The following is a 26577-nucleotide window of genomic DNA, read 5'->3' on the forward strand; positions in this document are numbered from 1 at the left end:
TTATGGCAGAAAGTGAAGAGTAACTAAAAAGCCTCTTGATGAAAGTGAAAGAGGAGAGTGAAAAAGTTGGTTTAAACATCAACATTCAGAAAACTAAGATCATGGCATCCGGTCCCATCACTTCATGGCAAATAAATGGAGAAACAGTGGAAACAGTGGCAGACTTTATTTGGGAAGGGCTCCGTAATCACTGCAGATGGTGACTGCGAACATGAAATAAAAAGACACTTACTCCTTGGAAGAAAAGTTATGATCAACCTAGACAGCATATTAAAAAACAGAGACATTACTTTGGCAACAAAGTTCCATCTAGTCAAAGCTATGTTTTCCAGTGGTCATATATGGTGTGAGAGCTGGACTATAAAGAAAGCTGAGTGCTAAAGACAGTCCTTGGGGTTGCAAAGAGTCAGATATGACTGAGTGACTGAACTGAACTGAACTGAAGTGACATTATTCTTGAATGAATGAATGAAGTTGCTCAGTCGTGTCCAATTCTTTGCAACACCATGCACTGTAGCCTACCAGGCTTCTCTGTCCATGGAATTTTACAGGCAAGAGTCCTGGAGTGGGTTGCCATTTCCTTCTCCGGGGGATCTTCCTGACCCAGGGATCAAACCCAGGTCTCCCGCATTGCAGGCAGATGCTTAACCATCTGAGCCGCCAGGGAAGCCTTCTTGAATGGTGCACCGAAAAATTTCTTGTAACTCCTATAACGTGTGTGTTAATCATTCAGTTGTATCCAACGTAGCCCTCCAGGCTTCTGTGTCCATGGGTTTCCCAGGCAAGAATACTGTATTGGGTTGGCATTTCCTTCTCCAGGGGATCTTTCCAACCCAGCGATCCAACCCAGGTCTCCTGCTTATTGCTGGCAGATTCTTTACCGACTGAGCCACTAGGGAATCCCCAACTCTGATAATTAAGTGTTTCTAATTGATCAGAAAATCATAGTTTATATAACCCTGCTGCTACTGCTAAGTCACTTCAGTTGCGTCTGACTCTGTGAGACCCCATAGTCGGCAGCCCACCAGGCTCCCCCGTCCCTGGGATTCTCCAGGCAAGAACACTGGAGTGGGTTGTCATTTCCTTCCCCAATGCCGGAAAGTGAAAAGTGAAAGTGAAGTCGCTCAGTCATGTCTGACTCTTTGCAACCCCATGGACTGCAGCCCATCAGGCTCCACCATCCATGGGATTTTCCAGGCAAGAGTACTGGAGTGGGGTGCCATTGCCTTCTCCATTATATAACCCTAGTACATAGTTATTTTTCAGACCTATAAAGTATTTGATACAGATTTAAAACTAGAATTCAGTACTGCTGATTCATGTTGTTGGATGCCAAAAACTAATGTAATATTGTAAAGCAATTATCCTTCAACTGAAAATAAATAATTTTTTCATAAAAAGATAAAAATAAATAAATAAAACTAGGGTTCAATTTTCTAAAATCCACTGAGTCGAATCAATAATCAACATAGATTTGTTTGTGAAATCTGATAAGGGCACCTATCATAATATGTGAGTCAGTCTCAGATTCAGTCTACTACCCAAGCATCACTCAACAATACAGCATTGCACATGTTGAGTGTATTTGTGAGTATGTGTGTGGTAGTATTAAGAAGTTTGTATTTAGCAGTTCATTTTAAATATATAATGCCCTTTGTTACCTTGATAAATAATTCATCAAACAATCACCAGGGTGTGTATATGTATATTTAATGTGGAAGGTCATCATCTATTTTTAGAAGTCCCTACCCTAACTCCACAGGGCTTCTGAATCAATTTATAGAAATACCATAAAATACCTTTGTCCTTGGTTTGATGATCCACAGTTTTAATTATTATCAAAGCTTCTGGTTCTTTCAATTAGTCTTAGGGCAAATTGCTATAGCTTAAAATTAATTTTTAGTCATTTATATTTCATGCTTAGGCTTTTTATTTAGAGAAACTGAAATCATGGTCTAACTGAGGTGTGAACCCTGCTGATAACCTGCCATCTGAGCGTCTGCTCCGTAGGCTGTTGCTCGCAATCCTTCTCTGCTGTAACATTTAACCTATTAACTTATTAAAATAAGAGAGCATATGGTGGCGCTGTAGAATTAACCACTGAATGAGAAAGAAGTCGCTTTGTTGTAAAAGGTATTTCAGGAAACCGGGTGCTGGTTCGGGAACAAGGAAAAATGAGAGAAAGGATGAAAGATAAAAATCATGTGTTTTTGTTTTCTTGGATAACATCAACATTTTTGAGTCAACAGAAAAATGTGAAATTCCTATTAATTAACAGTATTACTAAGGCTGGAATTGCAAGTGTGGCGCAAATTCATTTGACATTGACAGAAAAACCAGCTGATTGAAAAACGTTTGTTTGAAACCAGCTTGTTTGCATTATTTCTAGGCCACTCATAATCTATTGTGTAAAATTAATTTTGCAGAACACCAGAAGGTATATATGCTGCACTTGGCTGTGCAACTCTTGAATCCTCTTAAAACAAGACCAAACCTTAAAATGAAATAACCCTTCAAGGTTATGTTCTCCTCCACAAAATGAAGTAGTATTGGAAAAAGTATTTCATCATAATAAAATTACCATTATGCCAGATAACATTTTACTTTCAGTTTTACTCATCTCAGAAAGAGAATATTCTAATCCATGAGAAAGAAATAGAATCTTACCTTCAAATACCATCTAATAAAAATTTCAATCATAGTTACCTTCAGTTCAGTTCAGTTCAGTCGCTCAGTCATGCTCGACTCTTTGCAACCCCATGAATCACAGCACGCCAGGCCTCCCTGTCAATCACCAACTCCCGGAGTTCACTCAGACTCATGTCCATCAAGACGGTGATGCTATCCAGCTGTCTCATCCTCTGTCATCCCTTCTCCTCCTGTCCCCAATCCCTACCAGTATCAGAGTCTTTTCCAATGAGTCAACTCTTCACATGAGGTGGTCAAATTATTAGAGTTTCAGCTTCAGCATCAGTCCTTACAATGAACACCCAGGACTGATCTCCTTTAGTCCCTTGGACAGGTTGGATCTCCTTGCAGTCCAAGGGACTCTCAAGAGTCTTCTCCAACACCACAGTTCAAAAGCATTAATTCTTTGGTGCTCAGCTTTCTTCACAGTCCAACTCTCACATCCATATATGACCACTGGGAAAACTATAGCCTTGACTAAATGGACCTTTGTTGGCAAAGTAATATCTCTGCTTTTCAATATGCTATCTAAGTTGGTCATAACTTTCCTTCCAAGGAGTAAGCGTCTTTTAATTTCATGGCAGTGATTTTGGAGCCCCCAAAATAAAGTCTGACACTGTTTCCACTGTTTCCCCATCTATTTCCCATGAAGTGATGGGACCAGATGCCATGATCTTAGTTTTCTGAATGTTGAGCTTTAAGCCAACTTTTTCACTCTCCTCTTTTACTGTCAACAAGAGGCTCTTTAATTCTTCTTCACTTTCATAGTTACCTTAGCCCTTTTGAAACAACAGATGTTTTATACTTTGTATGTTAATTTATTTCTGTTTACAATTTCATAAATGAAAAATTATTGCATTCCTTTGAGTTGACATTGATAAAAATTTGTTGGAATATCTTATCAACTGGTTAAAAAAAACATCTGCAAGCTGCAGGAGGAATCAAGTAAATATAAAATTTACTATATATATATATATATGAAAACCAATGTTTATTATACCTTCATAAAAGCTAATGTAAGATCTATTTTTGAAATTCCAATTTTAACCTTTGGCTCAACAATTCACTTATCCATTCAGTCACAGTTAGATTAAACATCTACTTTGTGTCAAGTTTTGCTGTGTTGGTCAAACCCATGAGAATGTAAGCTTTAAATTAAATATTTTTCCACTGACTAAAAAAAAAAAAAAAAAAAAAGTGGAAAACCCCAAAAAGGTGACTGAAAATAGGGTAATGAGGAAATGTGATAATCTCAGTTTTAAGGGTATCTCTCTGAATAGATTGTTTTTACAAACTGCGTTTAAGATGATCTTATTTATTTATTGAGAATACCAGTACTTTATTATCTGGGGCTTCCCAGGGGCTCACTGGTAAAGAATCTGCCTGCCATTGCAGGAGCGACAGGAGGCGTAGGTTTGATCCCTGGGTTAGGAAGATCCCCTGGAAGAGGAAATAGCAACCTGCTCCAGTATTCTTCCTGGGATAATCCCGTGTACAGAGGAGTGTGGCCGGTTACAATCCATGGGGTTGCAAAGAGTCAGACATGACCAAGTGACTAAACACACTATTAACTAAACCAGAACCTAATCTTATTTTGAAATCTGTATTTTATTTTATTAAAAAAAAATGAACAACTAAATCCCATAGCAATACTCTGGTATAAGGGTGAGGACTCTGAACATATACTCCTACCCTTTGTGGGACCCTATCAAAACTGGTTATAGAATAAATCTGGTGACTCACAAAGTAGAGTGGTTTTATTTTATCTATTTATATTAATTAATTAATTAATTAATGTTTTTAAAAAAGCATCATAAGACAAATTGTTGTCACTAAGAATTAACCTAGGTATTATTCCTTTTTCTTTCATAGTCCCATATTTGTTTTCAAAAATCGTTTTACTTTTTTCTTGAAGTCCTTTGCAGCTCTTTGAAATTCCTAAAAAGGAAGCATAGAATGTTCATATCAATAATAATCATGATAATATATTTCTACTTGAAGTATGAACAGATAGAAATTTTCATGTAAACTTGAATACCACTATGTTTGGCTTAAATTTAATTGATTCTATTAGCTTTGTCAGTACAGTTGTGTGTATTTCCTTATACATGGCAATTCATACACCTTTAAGGTAATTCCCCTTTATTATTACATTTGCAAATCAGTCAACTATTAAATTAATAGTGGTTGATTGTTAAAAGACAAATAATTAATATAGAAAACTAAGAAAATTAAAGAATCTCTGACCTATAAACTCTCCACATAAACCCATTATGATTAATCCCTTGTAAGTTGATTTTATTGGCATAAAGTAGACAACACTTTTTGACCATTTATAAATTGTGCTTACATTATTTTTTATACTCTTCCCGTCTGAACAAGTTCTCTTCTGAATAATTTGGTATTCTCTATTTCCCACAATCCCAGCTTATTCAGAAGTCCCATCTTCTGGATTTTACAGGTTGGGATAGTGTACAGTGGTGGAGGAAATGGAGACCATTTCAATGTGAAGCTGGGACAGCAAACCCAACAGTTGACACTTGAAGTAAACACTAAAATCGCATTAACTAATTCAGCTCTGTTAGTAAAATCTTGTAGGAGTAAAAAGCCTCTCCAATGGCAATAAAATTCAAGAATATATATTATTTACAGGATCTAGTTAAGTGAAAAAACTATCAATAAAAAAAAGTCTAGACAAAACATTGAATAACACCATTTTATGTTAAAAACAAGGCCAAGTTATTTTAATCTGTTTATCAAAGATAGCCAAAATGAATAGGAGAAACAGTGACCATATTTCAATACAGTTAAGGTCAATTTCCAGCTGTAGCTCATTTGGGGGTAAATAGTAAATCTAAAAGCTCATCAAAAATAGTTTCATGGGACTTCCCTGGTAGTCCAGTGGTAAAGACTCTGTGCTTCCATTGCAGGGGCTGTGGGTTCAATCCTTGGCCGTGGAAGTTCCATATACTGCACTGTGTGGCCAAAAGAATAAACAAAATAAAAATGCATATACCTTAAAAAAAAAAAAAAGGTAGTTTCATGGAAGGAATGTGACCAGGAGTTTGTTTGTACAGTGAGACTGGAATGCTGTAAACAATAACATGCATGAATCTCAAACTGAGAAGAGTATGTAGAATTCAATATTTATGCTAACTAGCTTACACAGTGCTTCAGAGCACATAAGTAAAACACTTGGTGTTGGCTGTCAATTGGTGGCTTTGCAAGTAAAGGCCAAACTGGAATGCTATCACATTTTCCTTTTCTTTTCTGCTGGGCTAAACAGATATGCACTAAAAGCAATTTAGGACGGAATGGCATAATAAAACAGCAGGTATGTGTGTTGGTTTCTCAGGTAAACACCTATAATTGGTACAGGGTATTTACAACAAGAAGTCACTTCCCATTCAGTATCAATAACCTACTTCAATTGGATGACCAAAGCTCATTCCATAGGATGACTGACACCAGGTCCAAACACAGTTGTCCTTCCCAGGGTTTATAGAGGCCTGCCAAGCTGTATGAGACCACATTTTATGGCAGCAATTACTTTCTTTTTGGTTGTAAACAACAGAACCTGTAAGAGCACTTACAAAATACTGTTCCCCACAACTCTGCCAATAACCAACTGGATAGTTATTCCACTCTTGGCCTTTCAACTTGATAGCAATAAAACCAGCTGTTGTGCGAATGTTCCCACTTTGCATTCTATAGTTACGTAGCAGGCTAATGCATCAGCAACTCTCCAAATTCCAAATTCTCTATTCTGTGTGAGGTTTTTCTTCTGGTTTCATGTTCTTGGTGGTGGTTATTAAATGGCCATGATCGATTTGAAGAGCTGACCATCAAATCATCTATGCTGAAATTAGAATCCTCTGGAAAGCTACCGTCTTCTAACTTCTGATAAACTTAAAAAATAAAATAAAATCAGACAATGTAATTGCTGCAAAAACAGAATAAGTCAAGTCACTACTATAAATGTCACCCAGGCAAAAAGAAAAGGATTTTCTAAGTTCAAACAATGAATCCTATTTTTCCCAATGTTAGTGTCATTGCCAATGAATGGAAGTGATATGGTTGCTCTTCTTTCATATGGAGGCTAATTGAGTCAACTAACGAGACAAGTTGTATTTAATTGCTGACTTTAGGAATACAAAAAAGAGAATATATTTCTTTTCCATCCAAGAGACTTAGTCATTCAAGAGTGAGGTTGAATAGTTTCATTTTTCTGTATCAGTGCACCACAATTTCAGCAGTAACACAAAACATTTGTCATTTCCTAGCTTCCCTCACTTACCTGCCCCAAAGCCAAGAGTACATAGCCTTCTCCATCTCACAGTGCATTTACGTCTGTGGTTCCCAATAGAAGGTGATTTTCTTCAAGAGAGTAATCGTGCCTTGCGGGAGGCAAATGTAACCACTGCACTACAGAAGTGTCCAAGGATCATGCCTTGTGGATCTTTAATCCTTACAACCCCTAAACCAATGCTTTGAATATAGAAGGTACTCAGTGAATGGATGTTCTGAAATAAATTAAACCTGACAAAGCATGGCAAATCAGATTACCAAAACATAAATAATACAAATAAAAATATGAAAAGCTGTAAATTCATTTTCTAATCATGCAGTTTTACACTGTTTTATAAGTATTGAACCTGGAAAGAGAAAATACTGGACAAATGATTGAATTTGCTATTCGCTCTTAACTTCCCACAAAGTATTAGAAGTCTGATAAACAGGTTTTTAATAGCAGAAAAGCTCAGAAGTAGAAATAAAGCAAAGTTTTCATTCTTTTTCCATGTTAAAAGATTCATGTCTTAAAAATTCCAAGCAACTAACATATAAAATGCCTGATATGTAAGTCATTTTTCATAATTGAGAAATAATATTAATTTTATGTTCTTTCTTTACTTTCTCAAAGGTGTTTTAGATTGTTTCTTTTATGAAAAAATTCACTTTCAAAGCCCAAAGAGAATTATCCAAAGGCTATCCCAGTTCAATGATGTGGAGATACGGTAGTTTATTTCCATTAGTCACACAAATTTGCCCAACATCTGTTTTGGAATTCTCATTTAAAAGGCATTAAATTTCAAGTCAGGTATGTATGCTACTGGCAAAAGATTCTCTCTGGAATTTTAACTAGTAGGTGGTAAATATGGCTTTGTTTATTTAAAAAAATACTGAGGCATAAATATTTACTATGCACACTTTTATGGGCAAAAATTAAGCAAGAAGTTTCAGAAATAATTTAAAATCTGTATTTCATTCATTTATCTTGCCTTTTCTGTATAAACTGTATTTCAGGGAAACCAAATATGTGAGTAGAAAAAAAATTATTTCTTACCTAAGAATTCTAAGCTGTAAATGCCAAAGAAATGATCTGATTTGAAAATTACTTTTTTGAAGCAAAGAGTGAAAGACTTCATCTGGAAGGTAACCACGATGCTAGAGTAACTAGGTGAAAGACTGAGAATTTTACAATGTATTATTCAAGCTGATAACGCCTGAAAGAAGCAATCAATTTAGTATCATTACACGTCTCTTGATATCAGAGAAGAAGTACATAGAATAACCTAGGAAGTATTTTTGCCAAAACAATTGAAATGGAATCCAGTCAAGCCTCCAGATATAAAATCAATTTACAGAAAACACAGGAGATAAAGGGCACTAAAAGCATACACTCAACAAAATCAATACAGTGGATCATTATTAGGATAATGGCGGATTATCCTAATTAGTGGATAAATAAAACAACTGTAGAAAGTTATATCAGACGTAAATCAGGAATTTTGAATATTTTCTGGGTGTTATATTATTCCAAGAAATTATTGTTAGGTATGATATGTACCTATCATTATGTTTATTTTTTTTAAGTATCCATAATAGAGCTTAACAATACTTCACTCATCTTATCCATCTTGTTTCTTTTAAATGTCAGTGTTTTAAAACTGAGGAAGTTTAAAGCAAGTACTGGACTTCCCAGATGGTGCTAGTGCTAAAGAACCAGCCTGCAGGAGACGTAAGAGACTGGGATTTCGTACCTGGGTTGGGAAGGTCCCCTGGAAGAGGGCTGGCAACCCACTTCATTATTCTTGCCTGGAGAATCTACATGGACAGAGGAGCCTGGTGGGCTACAGTCCACAAGATCACAAAGAATTGCACACAACTGAAGTGATTTGGCCTGCACACAAAGCAAATACCAGATATCATATTTTAAATATTAAAAAAAAATTATATGTGTACCTCTAAAAGCAAGACATTTTTGTTATTGTTGTCATTATTGTATTTCTGAATCATTAGATGAACTTTAAAATAGAAAATGTTTTCCTGCATACCATTTTCATTCTACAGATACATACCTGAATTCTTCAGTCACCTTCCGCAAGTTTGGGATTGGCCTGAGGGATAGCGTTGACTTCAGCATGACAGGCAGTCACAATGGCCTCTGACTATCCCATCACCTGCAATCTGTGTCCTTATACAATCCCCTCTCCTTGAATGTGGCATGGGTTTAATGACTCATTTCTACTAATTCCCTGGTGGCTCAGATGGTAAACATCTGTCTGCAGTGCAGGAGACTCAGGTTCAATCCCTGGGTTGAGAAGATCCCCTGGAGAAGGGAATGGCAACCCACTCTAGTATTCTCACCTGGAGAATCCCATGGACAGAGGAGCCTGGTGGGCTACAGTCCATTGGGTTGCAAAGAGTCAGACACGACTGAGTGAATGACACTGTTCACTTTCTAATAAATAGAATGTGGCAGAAGTGATGAGGAGGTATCACTTCTAAAATCAGATTATCAAAGATGGTGGCTTCCATCTTGGAGGCTTTGGCGTTCGTTCTCTTACTCTTTGGGAATTCTTGTTTCTGGAGAAAGCCAGCTTCCATGACATGAAGCAGCTCTGTAGTAAAATCCCCATGAATGAAATTGGAAGTAGATTTTCTACGTTTTGCCAAAAGTTCTGTGTATGAATTCAGAAGCAAATCCTCACCCAGTTTGAACCTTCAGAGACAACAGTGCCACCTAATAGTATGACTGTTACTGTGTAAGAGATGAACTCTAAGCAAGAACCATGTATTTATTCCACTGTGGGATTCTTCCTTTTCTACATATTACTCATCCCACCACTACTGACAAGCGTACTCTTATGAGAAACTAACTCATACACTTATTTTTGCCTCAGGCTTCACCTGTATTTATTACCCTATATTCTTCTTGCCTCATTCCTTTCCTTTCTTTGTCTACTTTTGTTTTCCCATACCACCTAATTATTTTTACTCAGCCTTTTAGGATTATGAAATTACTTTAGTGTTATAATGTAAGCTGTTTTAGCTATTAAGAAAACATTCCTTATTATAGTAATATGAACGTTTCCTGTCCCAAAGATGACCAATCTAAGTATCCAACAGCAGGATAATATATATGCATGTGGGTGCTCAATTGTGTCTGACTCTTTGCGACCCCACCAGGGGTCGCATGGGATTGGAGATGGCAAGAATACTGGAGTGGGTTGCCATTTCCTCCTCCAGGGGATTTTCCTGACCTAGGGATTCAACCCACATCTCCAGTGTCCCCTGCATTGCAGGCAGATTCTTTACCACTGAGCCATCAGGAAAGCCCCAACAGGATAATAAATAGAAGGTAAATATTTCACACCTCTGTGATAGCTCAGGCAAGGCATTGTCTTCTTGAAGATGAAAGAAGATGGCACTTCTTTGAGATATTTGAGGGAGAAAAAGAGAGAGTAAGTTAACAGATTTTTGACTGTGGGTGTTTTACAGCTCTAGCTTTTAGCTAGCAAATAAGGATTACTCAGTCATAAAGTTAAATCAAGATGTTAATTAGGGAGAAATATGAAACTATTTGCTGTTTGGTTTACTACTACAGAAACTAACCTACAGGATGGGCTTTTTCAAAATACAATTTCCCAACAGTGAGACAGCACTGGCATGGCTATCTTGTTTCACAACAACCCACTGTAATTTATTTAAAACAGAATTGGAGTCATGATTATACAGCATCAAATTGAATAAGGCATCCATCTTCAGGAAAAGTGGGGACTACAAATAAGTTAGAGTCAACAGAAACAGGCAACCACATCAATCAGTTGCACCATATCATCATCTTCATCACAGAGCTTATTAGATGACAAGTCGTCTTCTAAGCAATCTACATTCAACTCATTTACTTCTCTTAGAAGTCTATGGGGGTAGGTACTACCATCACCCGCATTTTAAATGAAGAAAATAAGAAACTAAATAACTTGTCCATATTAAAGTGTGAAGAGTTCATGATCCTTGTGTTAAATCGCTTTAGTTGTGTCCCACTCTGCGACCCTATCAACTGTAGCCCACCAGGCTCCTCTATTGATGGGATTCTCCATGCATGAATACTGGAGTGGATTGCCATTCCCTTCTCCAAGGTATCTTCCCAACCCAGGGATTGAAGCGGTGTGTCTTACATCTAACCTGCATGAGCAGGTGGGTTCTTTACCACTAGCATCACCTGGGAAGCCCTTATTTATGATCCTTTTTCCTAGACAGTATTTGGTGGTTATTTGCTAAGTTGTATCTGACTCTTGGCAATACCATGGCCTGTAGCCTGGCAGGCTCTTCTGTCCATGGGATTTCTCAGGCAAAAATACTGGAATGGGTGGCCATATCCTTCTCCAAGGGATCTTCCCAGTCCAGGGATTGAACCTGTGTCTCCTGCATTGGCAGGCAGATTCTTTATCACAGAGCTCCCTGGGAAGACCCACAGTCATGTATACATATACTAATCAGTCATACTGCTACACTTAGAGGCTGAATAGGAACAGCTAAGAGGCAGAGGGGAATCTAAGTATACTAAAACATGGAGGGTGGAGAACTGAATGGGCACCTACAAAATTATTTGAATCTCATGCATTTTCTTATAAAGACCAAATGAGAGGGGAAGGGAGTATCAAGAAGTTATAAGTGACAGAGAAAGTAGAGATTGCAAGTATGGGTTGGCCAAAAAGTTCATTTGGGCTTTTCCATAAAGATGTAGTCAGACAGTCTCACTTCAAAATGTGAGGCAGAGACTTCCTCTGTGATGGTCGCAATAGGTAAGCATCCATCTGAAAGCCACAGTGGTGATGCCTGAAGAGCACCTCGTTGAAGGAAAAGCATCCTGGCAGTATGAATTTCTCAGTGACATAGAAGAAGTGGCTCTCTGCTAAAAGATATCAGCTCTCAGATAGGATTTGGACTTGGGAAGAGAGGAGACCCATGTGAAACACCATGCATGGCATTAGTGTTTGAGGGGGTCAACTTATTAACAACAATTTTGTTCTCGAGTTTGGGTGAGCCTGGTCTGAGACGGTGTTTGAGAACACATTGGCCTTCAGGTTTTTCTCCAGTCAGTGACAGTTTGCACATATTCTTTATTTTATAGGACTCAGAATAGTCTGTGATAGTGATTCAGCTACCAGAAGACCACCTGCATCCAGTGCAGTCTATCGTTTAAGCAGGGACACCACGTATTAGTAGGACATCTGCTCCACTCCTCCTATCCTAGACGTGTTACATTTTCCTAGGATTGAAGCTGTGGTTTTCAGCTTAATTCACCAGGAAATTTTTTGTCTTGTGTGCTTAGCACTAGCAATCCTTTCACAGTTTGGAAAATATAACTTTGATCCTGATTCTAACCTAAGAGAAAGTGATGGGAAGCATTGGGGAAACTCACAGAGTCTGAAGTCCTGGCTTGAACCCAAGCTCTACCATTTATATAATGACCAGCCTAATAAATGACTTCGTGTAAAGAGCTTCAGTGTCTTTTTAAAAATAAAAATAGGCCTGATGGAGTTTGTGGAATGGAATATATGAGGTGATGGATATGAAAGTTTCTGACACCTAAATGACGTTTAATAAAGGTTAATTAATGAGCTGTTTGGCTATTCCCTCCTCAGTTTTTCACATATAATTAATTTTTATGAGGCAACCCTTTTGGAATAAAGCAGTACATAAAAAATAATGGAAGACTAAACAGATAAATTGCATTTTACTTTTCAAATTTAGCACCATCATATTTTACAATGGAAATATTTGAGTTTTAAGTAAATATTCTAATTTCAAACATACAGGATAACTGAGATTATATGTAACATCTTGTATCTTACCTTCTTTGGGTTTTGTCTCATGTACAAAACCTGATTTTACATTGCGTACTTGATATAAAATCTGATCAAATGAAAACCTTGGGGCTGAATACAATGCCTTCAGTTGAATTTGTAGACAATTTTTTTTTCTCTCTAACATCAACAAAACTCATTTCTTATTTCAATTTCATAAAACATACCAAGTATTATGTGAGGACTTTATGTTCTTGTGAACTCTTGAACCCACTGAGCTAATAAGACTGGAATTACAAAGAGTTAGAGACCTACTCTATTTAAATATGTCCACAAACCCTTCTCTCATGCCACCTCCTCTGCTCCAGTCTAATATTTTATTATGCTACACTATGGTCTGGTGGTACCAAATAGGCTTGATGAAAGAAGAAAATAAATCTCATGCCTCATTTTATATATCTATTTATCTAGAATTAGCATAGGTATTTATACATTAATATATATATATACATTTTTGTATCATATATGTATTATGTAGGTCTTCTCTGGTGGCTCAGCAGTAAAGAATCCACCTTCAATGAAGGAAATGCTGGTTGGATCCCTGGGTTGAGAAGATCCCCTGGAGAAGGAAATGGCAACCCACTCCAGTATTCTTGCCTAGGAAATCCCATGAATAGAGGAGCCTGTCTCTGTAGTCTGCGCTGCAGTCCACAGGGTCACATGTCACATACTCACATACATATAACACACACCCAAATTCATGATTTGAAATTCTCATGACTTTTAAACACATGCAATAAGAACTTCCTTAATATAAAGCACTTGACTAAATCCTATAGGGTTGCAAAGAGTTGGACACAACTTAGTGACTTTCAATTTCACTGTCTAATGTCTAGATGGTTCCTGACAATAATCAAACATTCTTTAACCGTGGACTGTTAAACAAATAGCACACCAATTTCAGAGTTTGTGAAAATAGGACGATGGAGGGCCAGTAAAGCACAATCTATTTTCAATAAGTTAACAAGGCCAGAGAACACAAGCATCAATGCATCACATTTGCACAATGCTAACAACTTTCGCAATATTCCCAGCCTTCACACCTCTTTTCCTCTGTGGCTTAAAAGGGTAGCCAGACTCTGGAGGGAGACCAGATTGTTGACTGAGCAGTCTCCAAGGAGAGGCTAGACTGTGTTCCTCCTCTTTGGTCCTGGTTCCCCATGCTTCCTTCCCCTTGACCCTGCCTTGGTCAATATTTTATTGCCCAGTATCATAGTTTCCTTATAAGTTAATTTTTTCTTCATTTCTCTTTTCCACTAAGAGTTTGATTGTTAATTTCAGTCCTATTCCAAGTGTTGTTCCAACTACTGAAATTTCATAAAACAAAGAAGGATGAGTTGAATCACAGAGAGGATGGAGGAGAGGAAAGTAGGAAGTAACACACACACACACACACACACACACACACACACACACACAAGCAAAATCCAAAAATAAAAGATTCTGGTTTTTACATTTCCCAAGAACTAAAAGAGATTTTTCCAGATCTTCTTGCCTAAATATTATTAAAGTAGGGCATGTTTAGAATATGATATTAGGAAAGCAAGTTAGGACACCCACTAGACTTAGAATTCCCTGAATGTACATGAAGACATCTCAAGTGTCTTTTATATGTTCTTGACACCTCTAAGTTGGAGTAACACTTGAACAAGTATTAATGAGGACCTGCTTGCTCTATGACAGTGCCCTTGTGGTGCTGAGAAATGGAACAAATACAAATTTCTATCCTCAAGGAACTTAAAGTTCACAGTTTTATTTCTTTGAGGAAAGAAATATTTAAAATCCCAGGAAGCAAAATCCTCTATATTTCTGAGCTGACTGCAGAGGGGAAATGTGCTGATCTTGTGGATATTTAGTAAACAAGACAGACTAACAGACTCATCAAGAAATCCAAGGTCAGGCTCAGGGAGATAAGAAGAGAAACACTGTCAATTCTCTGTCTGGACAGGTTCTAAAAATAGAAATGCTCATTTACAGAATGTTCCTTCCCCATGTAAAGACCTGCCAGCCAAAGATTCTTTGATCCACAAGTCCATGTGAACCATTATGTTGTCCAGGAAATTCATTTCAATCTAGTGTCAAGAGAATATATTCTTGTCTCTAAAACACAAGATAGTTACATTCTCTGCTCTGTTAATGATTCCAACTTCCTCTTGCAGCACAGTCACAAGTAGTTATAGATGGTGCACTTGTTCTTCTTGGTTTCTTATACCATAAGTACATGGCCAAGGTCAGGACTGGATATGTTTGTTTATAAACATCTAATATGCTTCTGGTGTTCCATAAAACAGGCTTATACTACCCTTCAATTTTTTGTTTTTATGCTAGTCACCAGGTGACAAGGAACAGCATCCATTTACTACAGAATTAGTTCCTATTCAAAGTATGACAAATTCAAAAATATCATAATTAATAAAATATAATGTTTGTGTGAAGTATAGAAACAAAGGAGACAGTCATCAGGTCAAGCCCATAAGAAAGGAGAGAAACTGACCTGGGCATGAATACTAAGAGGTATAGACAATTGGGAGCTATTTGGAAGCAGATTACCACAGTCATTTAATAAAAAAGGAAGTGAATCTGAAAAACGTATCTATCCAAGTGTGGTGTTGGGCCACACGTGTATTTCTTATTTCTATACACCTGTATAGCTTTTTTCTATGAATCAATTTTAAGAATACATTTGAGAAATACATTATTTTTAAATAACATGCTGTGTTTTAGAGTCTTTACCTTGAAGTTATTAGTAATACATGGTACAGAACTAGTGATTCTATAATACAGAAAATATTTTGGCTAGCATTTGAGCATGAGTTATGGGGACTAGATCCGCGGATGATCTGAATAAAAGACACCACATTATTTTTAGAATGATCCTTCTCTGCTAACTTTTTTGATTTCTCAATCTTTTCTTTTCCTTCCCACAAAGTATCTCAGTTTTTGTGCAAATAGACCTTGGATGACCCACTTCACCCCTCCTTCAGGTCTTCTGACGTGTTCTTGAATTTCAAGAGAATCAAGCTAGGAAATGTGTTACATAATTATAGAACTTTCAAAATAATCTTTTGAAACAAATTATTATTTCTATACATTTACTTAATTTCATAAAGTTTTGACACTCTGTACATTGCAAAATACTTGACACTGGTTAAATGTAATGCCCATCTGCTTGGATGTCAAATGGGACAATAAATGTCTAGAAATTGACAACTGGGCACTATGGGGCAAAAGGTAATAAAGTAATTTTGTATTATATTCCTACAGGCCCAGTAACATAAGTTTCCCCACCATAGCCTGAGAAGATGTGTTTTATTTATATGGTGCTCTGGCCAGGAATTCTCATACTAACATCCTTTGGCAGGAGTCAAATGCGATTATTAAAAGTATAAAGATTATTCTTGTATATTTTAAGATATTACTGCATGAAGCATACTATGAATCAGATTTTATCCTGTAAAATAAGGAGTACATTTCTTAGCACCTCTATAACTACAGTAATAGACCACAGAGCCATTGACAGTAATTGCAAAGCATGATACTGTTTGGAATGAATAAAACAAGGGAATGTGGTGGCCTGAAAACTAAATCAGTGTTTAAAGCTCAGAATCTTCTGCTACAAACTTCATACAATGAACATAAAAAAAGAAAGCTGATCATAACTATACCAAATGCATTCTGTTAAGAACAAAGTACTCTGGACAAGGGCTTTGCTGATGATTAGACCTTATTAAGGAAAAAGTTTGCTCTTATCTTGAAATACCTATTCCTTGGACTAATGATCATTTTTTATTTGTTACAATTTCTCATGTCACAGTTATCTGTCTGGCCTCACTCTCCTCTCCCATCTTGGAGACGTGTAATGCTTTGCACATTATAGATCAGTTGAGAATTCAGAAATTGTCAAAACTCCCGAGTTGGGATGGCAGAAGTTAGCTAGTGCCTGTTACAGCTTCTCACAACTGCCCATTAAAATACCACAGAGACATGAAAAAATTGAAGGAAGTTCAAAATACTTGTAGAAGAAAGCCTATTCTTAGATTTCCTTTATGAGCTTACTTAAAATGCTTAAGCCCAACTTAAAAAAAGACAGAAGAAAGTAAGCAGTCCAACAAACAAAAACACACACTAAATCTGGGCTGGGGGCTGGCGGAGAACACTGGGTTTTATTAATCCAACCACTTTCACTGAAGCCAAATACTACCCCTAGGCAAGCTCACTCTTTTGTTCAATTAGACAAATTTCATAAGCCTTAGAAATGTGACATATGGCAGGTCTTGACATTAATGTTATATTATTACTGACAAATATTTGGTGATTTCTTCTCAGTGGTGGAATCTTATGAATACAAAGAGAATTTAACTATATCCCTTTCCTTAAAGAAATTCAGGCTTTCATGATATATTCACATTTAAGAAAGGACAGTTTCTCTATTACTGATGAAATAAACATCACACTCTTCTCTTTGCTTCTCATAATTTGGCCCAGTCAAATTTCTATTTCCTCTCTTTGCTCAACATTGCTATAAAGATTTCCAGAAAAAAAGTGATATAAAACTTAAGTATTACCCATATATCAGTAATGAGAGAGCAGTGCTTACAAAAGATAGCTAAATAAATTGATATGTTTTATTCATTTAAAGATTCTTTTGCTTCTCTAGAGTTATGTTGTGTGCTGTGCTAAGTCGCTTCAGCCATGTCCAACTCTTTGCAACCACATAGACTGTAGCCCTCCAGGTTCCTCTGTCCATGGGATTCTCCAGGCAAGAATACTGGGGTAGGTTGCCATTCCCTCCTCCAGGGGATATGCCTGAACTGCATCTCCTGCAAGTCTCTGGCATTGCACGTGGATTCTTTACTGCTGAGCCACCCAGGAACCTCTCCCTTACTATTCTGCAGAGCTACTTGTGTGAAGAGAGAGCTATGAGGTATACAATCAACAGCTTGGTTTCAAGAACTGTGAACTTTGACAGTTACACAAAATTTCTCTTTTTCCACAATTGCTTCCACTGAATGCCATCTATTTCTAAATTGAGAATCACTAAAATGGGTGCTATTGGTTATACCCCACATAAATATTAAACATTGTCATCCTCCAAGCAATTTCCATAAACTAATAATAAACTCTTAACTAAAGGTACAAATGAATGAAAAATAAGAAACTTAACCAACATCTGAGAAGAGGAAAAACCCTCAAAGGTAAGTTGGGGAAAAAAAAAAAAATCTTCTTGATTCTCATTAATTTTCTGTTCAGAAAGCCTAAGCAGTCCTTTAAAAGTTAAAATTTCTTTCCCTTTCTTAAAATCACTGAACGTTTTCTCTATTCTTGCCTTCCTTGAACTTAATTTATTATTCTAGTATTTATAAGACATAAAATATAATTTTCATAGTTGGGTTCCAACCTTACCTATAACTGAACTAAAAACTAAGGTTTCAGATCATCAAATAAATCAAATTCAGAATTGAAGTTCTGTAGTTATGATTAAATCTTTGGTTTTTTTTTCAGTTGATTTTTAAAGATAAAGAAATAAATTATGCTTAGTTTATGGATGTGAGAGCTGGACTATAAAGAAAGCTGAGTACCGAAGAATTGATGCTTTTGAACTGTGGTGTTGGAGAAGACTCTTGAGAGTCCCTTGGACTGCAAGGAGATCCAACCAGTCCATCCTAAAGGAGATCAGTCCTGGGTGTTCATTGGAAGGACTGATGTTGAAGATGAAACCCCAATACTTTGGCCACCTCATGCAAAGAGTTGACTCATTTGAAAAAACCCTGATGCTGGGAAAGACTGAGGGCAGGAGGAGAAGGGGACGACAGAAGATGAGATGGTTGGATGGCATCACCGACTCAATGGACATGAGTTTGGGTGAACTCCGGGAGTTGGTGATGGACTGGGAGGCTTGGCATGCTGCAGTTCATGGGGTTGCAAAGAGTCAGACACGACTGAGCAACTGAACTAATTCTACCTTTAAAAAAATCCTAGATTAAGACAACATGAAAGACATGTTAAAGACTGAATTAAATATTACCAGTGAACAGCTATAATCCAGCTACAGGGCACACTGCAGTCATGAAAAGAAACACAGGCCTAGCACATTCAGATTTTAACTAAAACTGGGGAGAGCCTATGGCATGCAATTAGGAAGAAATGTGTAAATGCTATTCCTCTTTGTATAATTTCATCAGTATCTGTGTTGACAAAGATGTTGCTTGAGATCAAAAACGCTAGCAAAGCACTCTGTGGGGGCTGATTAGCTATTGGGCAGAGCCCCACAAGGTGACATGGTTTGGGTGAAATCGTCTTTGTCAAGGCTTGTTCTCTCAAGATTTGAAGTCTAGAACCATATTTAATGTGGTAGTCAGGAGAGATCAGTCTTTCAGGGACTGGCTCGTACTAGCCAGATGTGAAAGAAAACAGAATTAGAGATTGCCCACAGAGAGGAATAACATGACCACTGGAAAATCCCTTGCCCAAAGGCTATGATAGGAATCCAAGACATAAAGAGGTTGTGCCGTGAACATGGACTCAGAGGAGTCACAATCAGCTGGATGACTCCACACCTGGTGTTATCCAGCTACTGGCCTGCAGCTTTCTCTTCCACCCTGGTGTTACGGCTGCCATATGGAACTGATGGTAATTAGAACATTCAGGAACATAGACTCTTGGATAGAGCTAGGTTGTGTTCTTCCTGCTTCTTACCTGGAGTCTGTTTATTAGCACAACTGAACTTATTTACCATCATCTGTTAAGTCTTTCTCCTGACAATCTTGATTCCAGCTTGTGATTCATCCAGCCCAGCATTTTGTGTGATTGCCAGGAGAAATATGAGCCTCAGATATGAAGATGATACTACGCTAAAGGCAGAAAGCGAAGAGGAACTAACGAGCCTCTTCAAGAGGATAAAAGAGGAGAGTGAAAAAGCTGCTTAAAACTCAGCATTCAAAAAACTAAGATCATGGCATCCAGTCCTATCACTTCATGGCAAATAGATGGGGCAAAAGTGGAAACCATGCCATATTTTATTTTTCTGGGCTCCAAAATCACTATGGATTGTGACTGCAGCCATGAAACTAAATGACACTTACTCCTTGGAAGGAAAGCTATGACAAACCTAGATAACATATTAAAAATCAGAGGCATCACTTTGCCAACCAAGGTCTATATAGTCAAGGCTATGGTTTTTCCAGAAATCTTGACTGGATGTGATATTTGGACCATAAAGAAGGCTGAGTGCCGAAGAATTAATGCCTTCAAATCATGGTGCTAGAAAAGACTCTTGAGAGTCCCTTGGACTGTACGGAGATCAAACCAGTCACTCCTAAAGGCAATCAACCCTAAATATTCATTGGAAGGCCTGATGCTGAAGCTGAAGCTCCAATACCTTAGCCACTGAATTCGAAGAGCCAATTAATTAGAAAAGGCCTGGCTGGGAAAGATTGAAGGCAAGAGGCGAAGAGGGTGGAGGGTGGCTGAAGATGAGATGGTTAGATAGCATCACCGACTCAACGAACATGAATCTGAGCAAACTCTGTAATATTGTGAAGGACAAGGAAGCCTGGTGTGCTGCCGTCCATGGGGTTGCAAAGAGTCAGACGTGACCTAGCAACTGAACAATAACATTAAGTGTTTACTAATTTATCTCTCTGGCTTTAGAGATGCTTAAGTAGTAACCCTATCAATAAAAAAATAGAAGGAATTTGAATACTTGCTGTAGAAGATAATATCTTTTTTTTTTTTTTTTTTTTAGGGAAAAACATAGCTCTCCTTCTAATTATTCCATCTTTGTGTCAGAGCTTATCATGTCCTGTCTGCTCCAGAAGTCTACCATTTACTTTCCTTTGGCTTATTTTTCATCCTTTCCTTCTATACTGTCTATTTACTTTTCTATTTAAATATATTCAGCTCTCTTAAACTTAAAAAAATAATTCTTCCTGAGGCCTTACTCCCTCCTGTTAGAAACTTCGCTCTGTATCAAATCTCCTGAAAAAGAAGTCTATGTCTGCACTTAATCACTTCATAATTTGTTCAATTTTTATATTACCCTGTGGAAACCATTTACTGATCACTGATACTTTCCACACTGCAAAATCCAATAGGGATATGTTCATTCTGTGACTTTGCTCTGTGGCAGTCACTCCTCCCATTTTAAAGTTTTAGCCTCCTTTGAAAGTAAAAGTGAAAGTTGCTTAGTCATGTCTGACTCTTTGCAACCCCATGGGCTATACATACAGTCCATGGAATTCTCCAGGCCAGAATACTGGAGTAGGGAGCCTTTCCCTTCTCCAAGGAATCTTCCCAACCCAGGGATTGAACCCAGGTCTCCCTCATTGCAGGTGGATTCTTTACCACCTGAGCCACAAGGGGGGCCTGAGTATACTGGAGTAGGTTCCCTTCTCCAGCAGATCTTCCTGACCCAGGAATCGAACCAGAGCCTCCTGCATTGCAGGCGGATTCTTTACCAACTGAGCTATTTAGTTTCTAAAATATACTGATTCCTCAACTTAATCAGACCACTGCTCAGTGTTTTCTTCTTGGCTTCATTTCCTCTGCTGCTTGTTAATGTTCACTATTCTTCACAGCTTTATCTTTGTTCTTCTCTCATGCTACTTATTATCTCTGAGCAATCTGATTTATTGTTATGACTTCAACCACCAGCTTTCACTCTTAAGATGGCCAAATTGTTATCTCCAGCTCATCTCTTAAGCTCCAGATCTATATATTCGACATCATATTTGACATCCCACCAAGTGAGCAATTTATTATAAACATTACAAAAGAAGCTTATATTTTCCTTCTAAACCTTCTCTTGTGTTATATACCCAGTCTCAGTGAAAGGCTTGCCATTTATCCATGACTCATCCAAAAAATATATATATACTAGGTCATGTTCACAACTTTCCTCTCCTTTACCTCCAAAATCCAATTAATAACATATGTATCATTGATAAAGCTAGGGGCATATCTTCAGTCAGTCCTTTTTCTCCACTCTCACTGTTACTTCTTTAATTCGGAGCTATCATGTCTCATCTGAACTGCTTCAATAGCATCCTAAATGGTATTCTTTCATATGAAAAAATAGAAATAAATTTTTCTTATAGAAGAATATTTTTTATGAAAATACATTTCTATAGAAAATATTCTATAAGAAAAAAAATCCTACACAAATGTTCAGGAAATAAAGTGATACATTTTAAAGTGCTGCTGCTGCTGCTGAATCACTTCAGTCGTGTCCAACTCTGTGCAACCCCATAGATGGCAGCCCGCCATGCTCCTCTGTCCCTTGAATTCTCCAGGCAAGAACACTGGAGTGGGTTGCCATTTCCTTCTCCAATGTATGCATGCATGCTAAGTCGATTCAGTTGTGTCCGACTCTGTGTGACCCCATGGACAGCAGCCCACCAGGCTCCTCTGTCCATGGAATTCTCTAGGCAAGAATACTGGAGTGGGTTGCCATTTCTTTCTCCCATTTTAAAGTGCAATTAGAGATAATAAAGTGTGATCTTAACATCTAAAATCCTTAAAAGTAGTCAGAAATCTAATTTATCACTGTTTTAATAGCTGGAGCTTTTTACTGACATCAGGGAATAGAAATAAATTCTAAATTAAACTATCCACTGCTCTTTTACTAAAAGTGAGTGACTTTAATTTATCCATTTGAATAATAATTTAAGACTTTTCTATCACCACTAGCTCTGGGTCAGTGTGAAGTATTAAAAAATAGCCTCTAATAGCTTTTCTGAGTCTTCTTAAGCTGTTATTAAAGGTTTCAAAGCCTCACTCCTATCATATACTCTCATTAATTTTCTTTTATTCACCACTAAAACTTGTATATTTTCCATCGCATGTTCACTGATGCTGGGAAACATTGAAGGCAGGAGGAGAAGGGGACGACAGAGGATGAGATGGTTGGATGGCATCACCAACTCAATGGACACGAGTTAGTAAACTCCAGGAGTTGGAGTTGGACAGGAAGGCCTAGCGTGCTACAGTCCATGGGGTTGCAAACAGTCAGACATGACTGAGCAATTGAACTGACTGAACTGAACAACAAGCAGTTGGATCCTTGCTTATGCTCTGTGTTGATTTCTCTAGTGACTTAAAAATATTCCTCAGCATGGAAAAGCAAAGCAGTCCACTGAAGTAACCGAGATAGGCAGGCGAGTCTTCTGTTCGGTGGAAGCACATTTGTCATACAAAAGCATCAACAAACAGAAGTGAGGTCTTATTTCTGAGAGCTCTTGAGCAAATATATGTTACAAACGAAAGGGAAAAACTAGCTCCTCAACCATGGAAAATGTACTATGCGTATGTGTGGGTCAATGCAAACATGTAAGCTACAGTGTGCTCAGTTGCTCAGTCGTGTTCAACTCCTTGCGACCCCGAGGACTGTAGCCCGCCAGACTCTTCTATCCCTGGGATTTTCCAGAAAAGAATACTGGAGTGGGTTGCCTTTTCCTCCTCTAAGGAATCTTCCTAACCCCGAGATTAAACCCATGCCTCCTTCACTGCAGGCAGATTCTTTACCAGTGAGCCATTGGGGAAGCTACTGTGATGTTTGTCTAATACTGCCTTAAGTGTTCAATCTTTTTGAGCTATCATTCTACCCACTGAAACAGGCCCAAAGGCACTGGTTAAGATGTGACATGAAGCAAACACTTTCAGGGGGACTCTACGTCAAAGTTGGTATTTGATTTGCTTTGTAGTAGACACCCAAAAGTATCTATGTCTGAGAGGTCATCGAATTATATCTGGTAGATTTGACCTTGGAACAACATGGGTTTGAACAGGCAGGTCTACTTTCACACAGATTTTTTACCTCTAAACAGCTAGCAGAGGGTATGAGTTTGGCTGAATCTACAGTGTGTTACATCTACAGATGTGGAGGCAAGAGTAGGACCAACCATAAAGCTGCTTGAAGGGTTGGTACTGCCAACTCTGGCCTTGTTTAAGGCTCTTATCATTCGTACATAAGATAAAAACCTAAAACTCTGGCATTTAACTCTGAGCAATGTTTTGGTCAATGATACAGTTTTATTTCATAAGCTGTTATCTAATCTACCCAAATGACTCTACTGAAATCTGAAAAAAAAAAAAAAAAGGTATGATTCATCTTTATCCCCATCAAAAATGTTTTCTTTTTTTCCCTGGCACTAATGCCAACCTGTCAGGGTTTAGCAGCACTAGACTGCCTCTTCTTTCTCAAACACACAATTATTATTAACTTGTAAAACTTAAATACATAAAACAACCCCCTTCTGTGAATATTGTTTGACAAATTAGTGATGAAAAGCAAAGAAAAGTTTTTAATGTTGGCAGTCTTGTTCCAATTTCTCAGTCTAGTCATTTCCTCTCCTATTAAGCTAACAAAGTCTAGAAGCAGCATTTACCTATAGAAGGAAACAGACCTTTATTTGCTGAGCATTTACTCCGTGCCAGAAACTTTGCACTTACTGCCTTGTTTAATCCTTGTAACAACTCTGAGAGGTAGATGTTTAACTCTCCTTTGTGTAGAAATGAAAATGCAGAAAATGAAATCCATGTTATACCATTAAGAAGCCATGAAGCCAAGAGACCAACCTGGATGTGCCTTGTGCCAAAGCCGTATTCCTACTTCCCTCGGGTGAAAGATGCACAGAGGAGCTCCTGAGAAGGTTTGCAGATTTATTTCTCTCAAAAGTCAGTGAGAACCACATCTGGACTGGGAAGGGCTCATTAGGATTCTACAGGGGAATGGACTTCTCTCCTGGAGCACATGGGTCTTAATGCATCTTCCCCAGTATGGACATCCCAGACAGTCCAGGAACAATCAGCAAAAGGGCCCCTTCATCTTACGACCCTTCTGTGGCTTCTGGGGAAACTGAATCTTTATCTTGTCCTCGACAGCAGCCATTACAAACATCCAACATTATAACTTCTCTGGTGGTTCAGAGAGTAAAGAATCCTCTGCAATGCAGGAGACCTGGGTTCAAGCCCTGGATTAGGACGATCCCCTGGAAAAAGGAGTGGCAACCCACTCCAGTATTCTTGTGTGAATTTCATGGACAGAGGAGCCCGGTGGGCTGCAGTCCATGGGGTCACAAACAGGGGGATGTGACCAAACGACTGCTGCTGCTGCTGCTGCTGCTGCTAAATCGCTTCAGTCGTGTCCGACTCTGTGCGACCCCATAGACGGCATCCCACTAGGCTCCCCCGTCCCTGGGATTCTCCAGGCAAGAACACTGGAGTGGGTTGCCCTTTCCTTCTCCAATGCATGACAGTGAAAGGTGAAAGGGAAGTCCCTCAATCGTGCTCGACTCTTAGCGACCCCATGGACTGCAGCCTACCAGGCTCCTCCGTCCATGGGATTTTCCAGGCAAGAGTACTGGAGTGGGTTGCCATTGCCTTCTCCAGACTAAGTGACTAACACTTTTCAAAGAAAATAGAGAATATTAGACAAATACTTTTTTCTACTTTCTTCTTCTCATCCTCTACCTTACCCATGTGCAGCTATCACTTCCTCCTGTCTCTTATTACAATGTAAATTTGCCCACCATGCTTCCTATTAATAAATCGCTGTTACCCAATTTCTCCTGCATTCTCTGGGACCACTGTCTACAATTGACTAATTTTCTAGTCTTTGTTCTGGGACTCCATCTTCCCCTACAACAACATCTAAACAGTTTATTATTTCATAATAAAATAAATAACTATATTCATATCCTCCTCCAGCTACTGACCTAATTTTCTCTCCTCTAATACAATCAAATTCCATGAAAAGAGTCATTTACACTCTCGTTCTCTGCCTGTTTCCTCCAGTTGAGTCTTCAGCCTCAGAAATCTGATTTCTGGCCACCCTAACTGCTCTGAAGCTGTTTCTGTTAAAGCCATCAACAAGTTCATTATTTGTTAAATCTGACGACTGTGTCTCCACCAGCCATGACCTTCTATGAACCCTGGGCTGTGTCGAAGGCTGTTGACCTTTCCTCCTCTGCTACTTGCTCTTGCCTGGCCTTCAATGTTGCTGAACAGTCTGGGTGTTCCTCCCAGCTCTCTGGTAGCTCTTTCTCCTTTGCATTTATATCTTGATCTTTTGTTACCTCTGACAGCTATAAGGCACTGGTATAGATGGCTATGGAAAGTGGAAATTTATAATGTTGTCTTTAGCCTTGGGCTTCCCTGGTGACTCAGACAGGTAAAGAAACTGCCTGCAAGGCAGGAGACCCAGGTTTGATCTCTAGGTGAGGGAGGATCCCCTGGAGATGGTAATAGATAGCCACTCAACCATTCTTGCTTGGAGAATTCCAGGGATAGAGGAGCCTGGCAGGCTACAGTCCCTGGGGTTGCAAAGACTGGGTAACTAATGTTTTCACTTTCACTTAGCCTTAGATTTAGGGGGAAATAAATGGCATAATTATATAGAGATATGTGAGGGGTTCTTGATGGCCACTCCAGGATAATAAAATAGAGGAAGAAATATTTGCGCACGAATATCACAGCTCGATAAAGTAATGGGCACATAGAGAAAGCTCCTGAAATGCTTATTGTTGATCTGTGGCTATACATACGGTTTTAACACTTTAGCTCATATGTGATTGGTAAGTAGAAGAAATGACATCATTTTTAACTGTATTATGAGAAAATTAGTAACAAGCTGCACTCTAGGACTCTACTCATTGTGCTCTCTTCAGCTTTCTCTTCCTCCAAAGAATATAGTAAGTAAATATTAGTCACTCAGCAGTATGCAATTATTTGCCACCCC

Source organism: Ovis aries, chromosome 17 (assembly GCF_016772045.2).
Source record: "Ovis aries strain OAR_USU_Benz2616 breed Rambouillet chromosome 17, ARS-UI_Ramb_v3.0, whole genome shotgun sequence".
NCBI classification, from domain to species: Eukaryota; Metazoa; Chordata; class Mammalia; order Artiodactyla; family Bovidae; genus Ovis; species Ovis aries.